General features: G+C 32.0%; 1 long non-coding RNA gene across 2 annotated transcripts; it reads left to right on the top strand.

Annotated features, from left to right (window-relative positions):
• The first annotated feature begins 677 nt into the window (after positions 1-677).
• On the top strand, positions 678-3,701 carry LOC127841205 (uncharacterized). Of its 2 annotated transcripts, XR_008030760.1 has the most exons (4): positions 678-1,911; positions 2,113-2,223; positions 2,559-2,695; positions 3,478-3,701. It is a non-coding gene; the product is annotated as an uncharacterized LOC127841205 (long non-coding RNA). The 2 variants fall into 2 exon arrangements; XR_008030759.1 differs by having other exon boundaries at positions 678-2,223.
• Positions 3,702-6,058: the final 2,357 nt, after the last annotated feature.

The following is a 6,058-nucleotide window of genomic DNA, read 5'->3' as shown; positions in this document are numbered from 1 at the left end:
TATTTCGATTAGAATTTTACTGTCGTTTAACTATAAGAACTTTTTCAGCATGTAATTGCTTTGATTATTTGTCTGTGTTTCACACGTGTTTATATGTGGCACACTATGTTTATTCTATACATTTGCACACGTGGGTCTTGGCCTTAAAGATTTCTTGTCATTATGCATTCATTAAACCTATTAAATGTAAACATACGATAATCACTACTAACAACTAACAAAGTCAACATTAAAGTTGAGTAGCTGAGAAGTGGGACAAATAACGTTACGATAACGCAAATTATGTAAGGTAGCGCTGTAAAACCTTATAAAAACGAACATAACGTTTATACATTTTATTTCAGCGGGGTTTCGCACACAAAATCTACGAAGTAATGGCAACGTCAGCAAGTTCGGATTTCGACTTAGCTATTCTAGAACAATGCAATTCATAAAAATGAAATCACGACTTATTGTTCTGAAACACATAGTGTTTGCTGTCATGTTTGTGTGACAGAGCCTAAACACGGGTAAAGTTTTTTTAATTGTTTTTTTACCAACATTAAAAAATTGCACAGTCTATTGAATAACCATCTTTTAACACAATTAATATTATCATTAATATATATATATATATATATATATATATATATATATATATATATATATAAATAAATCCTGATGATATATATTTCAGGTACAGATACTATAGTGTTTGTATACCTACGAAAATATATAGGTTTTCGTGACACAGACAGCTAGTAACTATGTTGTTGTTTTTTTACTGAAAATATCCTGTATATGTTGACAATATCTTCGTCGATCTGCCCCTTTAGTTTATACACATGAACTCATTTGATATCGTAATCAAGTTTCGTTGTCAAAAGTATTTTGATATTTCATTACGTTTATATATAGAAAGTATGCTGTAAATTGATTGATTACTATGCAAACATGTATTTACCAAATCATTACTTCAAATCTTACAAGACATAAAATTACATATTTCCAATCATACAGACATTCATCCCCCTTCTTTCCAGCATCTACATCCATCCCTCTGTCCTTCCGTGACACCGTCCGTCCGTTTGTTAGTCAGTCCTTCGATCGATCGATAGATAGATCTATCCATCAATGTATTCATCAATGCAACCATCAATCCCTCAATCCATCCATCCATCAATCAATCCACAAATCCACCATTGTTTAATCAAACATCATTCAATTCATAAAACCTCACAAACATCCAATCGCCCCAATCCACCCATCCACCTATCCTTCTATCCATCCATCATTGCATTGCAACTCCCAGCCATCTTTCTGCTCATCCATACATATATAGATCAAACAATCAAAATATATTAAAGTCCATCCACTAATTTATTCATTCATCAGTAAATAAATCCATCCACCCTTGTCTACCTTATCAATCGACTTATGATCAAAATCAATACACTTTTCATGTGTATGCACTATTTTTCATAAATTGTAAAAAAAAAACACGAAACAATTCACGTGGAAAAATCAAGAAGAATCACAGACCAAAGTAAAATAAATTTTCATATATAAGAGTGTATTTCTGCTTTCATACAATTGGTAAAACTATAACTCAAGACCATCAGAGTACTGTAAACAATTTGAAAGATCTATAATTAAAATGCGAACAATACTTAAAGAAGATGTTCGACCAATTTAAAATGGATTGTGCAAAGAAGATGTTCGACCAATTTAAAATGGATTGTGCAAAGAAGGTCAATACTTATGCTGATTAGGATAGGGCTAAAGTCGCTAAACGGATATGTAATACCATGAAAATAAAGGAAATAATTTCAAAGGATGAAGTTCGTCCATTACATTTATTTGTTGCTGATAAAAAAACGCAACGATATCGCATGATGAAGATTCGAAGTTACAGCAGTCTACTAAAAGAAGGTACTTACAATACGATAAATATTACTTTTCTCAAGCGTTTATATGCAATGCATACATGTTGTTGATATTATACAACTGTGTTATTTTTCGTTCGAACACATACATATTAAATCTGCGCCGCTGGCTATAATGTTTAGAACATATTTTACTCATCTCAGTATCAACTGTTGAAACCATTGCTTGAATTGTATGACAAAAAAGATAAATCAAAGAAACCTCGAACAGATGAGCCATCTGAACAACAGGATTTATATTAAAATCAAGAGCAGTTGATGGCATTACAAGAGAAAGAAAAACAACGACAAGTGGAAGGTTATTTGTCAAAAATAATTAGCTGCAAATATTTAGATAGAGTATCGATAAACAAATTTTTGAATATATAGTACATTGTATAAACACGTTGTTAATATGATATATACTTTAAAATGTGTTTCTTTTAATCTCATCTTCGTTCGTTTCGGTTATTTAATGTATATAATGCACGATAAAGATATAAGCAATTATTGTGAAGGGTACATTTTTTACGATAAACAGCTAGTTTTTTAGTTTTGGTTGATACTTTTAATAACAATGCGTACAATATATATAACATACCTGTACATGAATATTTTTTATAGTATATATGCTATGTTTGTTTACATTTTCAGAAAGTAAGCACATGCGTTATACAGTGTATAGTCACTTTTTTTAGTTGCTTGAGGAATACGAGAAAAGAACAGACACAGCACAGTTGTCACAATCAAAAATAGATGCATTGGATCATTCATGGACAACTGACGCAGGCGTGAGTTATTTTTAATTTCTAGAAGGTCGGGCATGAAAAGTGCTTTATTTTTAAAACAACTGTTTAATATACGTAGTTGTTAAAGATGCTGCTTAACACATTTAGATAATTATGATGACAAAACAAATCGGTTGCACACTCAAGAAAATATGTCATACACTTAATAGAAGAGACCCATTTCATTAAATATTAACATTACTCTTTATGATAAATACTTTCATAAAAAGCCAAATCTATAGCTTGTTTAAACCTAAGAATGCAAGTTATTTTAATATTTTAACTTCAACACGTTAGATGCTGGATTAATTTTTTTGAATATAACGTGCGTATAATATTTGAATACCTGTAAAAGTAATTAGCGCGTTTTATAACTAATATCGGGTACTATGTGTGAGGCACAGATGCTCTAGCTTCACTGCTGGAGTTATTTACATCTTTAACGGCTTCGAATAGTTGAAGTGTTGTCAGCGTACAAAGTGACTCCGAAAGTCATTTAAATTGTGTGATTCTCCAACGTGATATTCTCATAACATTTTATAAAATGTTATAAACAGCTGGAAAGCATCTCACTGAATTAATTCTCTGATTTTTTATCAATAAATGCGTACAATTTTATAAGATCGGGGAAATGAAAAATAATAAATATATCCATTTCATTTCATGTAGTTCTTTTCAACAATATATTTTTATAATTGATTTGATTTCTTTTGTGTGGGTGTGTGTGTGTGTTACTTACCAAATGTGTAATGTTGCAGTTTTACGTATTTTACATTACAAAACAGGTGAAATCAAATGTAGAAGGTGAGCTTGTGGTGTTTGAAATAAACTTCGCGTGATGTCCATCGGATGTTACCGAAAGCGTTATTAGCGAATTGAGAATAAAGGCCATATTCTGGGCCGCTGTTAGAGAGGAAAAGAAAATGCCGGAATCACAAACAGACAAGAATTATAGTCAACTGTACGAGATTCTAGTCATGGGGAAAACGCATCACCAAAGATTAAATGAACCAAGGTAAAACGCATAATATAACATTAAATACTTGTAAATATGTAAACATGTGGTATGAATAATTAAACAGCACTTTGTACAAATATTTTTTTATGAAAATGGTGCTTTAATTTATAGAAAAAAATTGACAAAGGAAACTGTACAAGAGACGCTGCCATTGATATGGTCTGGAAACAATCAAGCAAGGGCAATTGAGAATATCTACGAACAAGATCCATCTAAAAAAGCTCCAAGTCCAAACATACGCAACACAGGAGACGCTTCTCACATTGTCATTGGTAAGATGTCATGCACTTTTTCTTTCTTTATATATCATTAAATGTCATTTTAATAAAACCTTTTTTCCGACAAAACAAGTGATTATCCATGATATTTTTCATTCCGGCAATTCTTTACCACAATATAAGCACAAACTACACATAAAACCGCGTGCACGATTCAACTACAATTACATTACAATTACAATGCAAAGATTGTATTTGGTTAGCTCGTTTTATCCTATGTGAATCATTTGTTTTGTTTTGTGTGTAAAAGTAACAAAAGATAACTCATAAACCGCCATATATATTTTTTTTAACTTTGCAGGAATGATTGTTAAGCGACCTTCTTTCGAAACTGTTCAAATCGTTGCGCTTCGCTGCATGTATTATCTAAGGTTTAACGAGCAAAAATATATCATATATATCATAACTTAAAAAATATGTTGTCCTTTAAATATTTGGGGCGTAACATTGTTAAGTGGTCCTCTAATACTTTTTTTAAATCATGTCCTTTGGATTTAAACTAGCAACACCCATGATTTATAATCACTTATAGCGTAAACTGTAAACATGTTCTCTAAAATCACAGGAGTTAAAAGTTAATATGTAACATCATAAGGCGGTTATCTTCCAATTTTGTTCAAATCATGTCTTGGGTCAAAATTTTCTGACCACTTAGGGAAGGGTTTAAATGTTTTACTTATATGTATGTATCCAAAACCTTTAAAATATCGTAAACCGCAAGGCCCATATGTGAGGTATCTGTTATATACCGCTTTATGGTGATGCTCTACAAAGTTTGGCAAGACCCGAGGGAAAACTTGTGTTTCATATTTGTTTAATGTGAGATCTTTAAACAACATTAACCACTGAACACGCAAAGCTAAGTGTTTGGTATTTTTCACGTAACATATAATGGTAGTCCTTTCCTGATTTTGTTCAGATCATGCCCATGGGGTTACAATTTGGCATTATTATCTTGGCGGTCAGATATAATAAAGAGAATTATATTACATAACTTCAAAAAACATTCGTCCCTAAAACCACAGCGCCAATAGCTTTGATATTTGATATGTGATATTACACAGTGTTAAAGTGTGCTCAAATCAGTCTCCTGGGGTCACAATAGGCCTTGTCTTAAGGTATTATTTGTTTTCGTTATATTTATATAATGAAGACTCTTTTTAAAGCGTTGCAACCGCATAGCCGGATGGTATTTGACACGTAACATCGTATGGTTGTCCAGTACCATGTGTGTTCATGTCATGTCTCTGGGGATCACATGATTTAGATACATTTACTATAATTACATAGGGCCCTTAAAACACAATGCCCACAGCTTTGATATTTGGAATGTGGCTCAAATCATATCCTTGTGATAAAAAGTTTGCATTGAGATTGATAGCAAGTATCATGTAGCATCTTCTTTTCTGAACATGACCGAGTCAGTGTTTTATATCTTTCAATCAAAACTTGCCACGCTCAAATTTACACGTGTTTCATATAGACTTTTGTCGTAAAAACCTTTACACCTGAAACAATAAGGCCAACAGGTGTGGTATGCGCCTGTGTTCAAATTGGCCCTTGGCGGGGAATATGAATGACATGTTTTATATTTATTTATAAACCATAATAATCTTTCAACATTTTTCTGAAACCTTCAAGTACTCAGCTTTGATTATAAATAGTTGACATCAGACCGTAGTCATTCAAAATATCTTCTATTAAAAGGTGAACGATCTAGGGAAATCTTAACCGTCTTCTTTTATAAATATAGGTGCTAACAGGTTGATTGCTGAGAAACCAGACCTTCATCCGTATCTACAAGATGACATCGACGCAGTCTTAGAAGCAGTTGAAGTAGAAAGGATGGACATAAAATAAATAGCAAACTATATTTTACGTGGGAACCGTTTAATGCTATTGTCTTACAAACTTAGAATTCAAATTTGATGATTGTTGTAGTTGTAAACACTTTTTACTAATACTTTTTAAAGCGCATCGCTAATCAAATAAAATGTAGGACATTTTTGGTATATATTATAACTATATGCACCTAGAAATGCTTCTCTATGCCTTTTTAATATGTGATTA

Source organism: Dreissena polymorpha, chromosome 8 (genome assembly GCF_020536995.1).
Source record: "Dreissena polymorpha isolate Duluth1 chromosome 8, UMN_Dpol_1.0, whole genome shotgun sequence".
NCBI classification, from domain to species: Eukaryota; Metazoa; Mollusca; class Bivalvia; order Myida; family Dreissenidae; genus Dreissena; species Dreissena polymorpha.
Note: the sequence above shows the minus strand (reverse complement) of the source record. Positions and strands in the feature narration are given on the sequence as shown.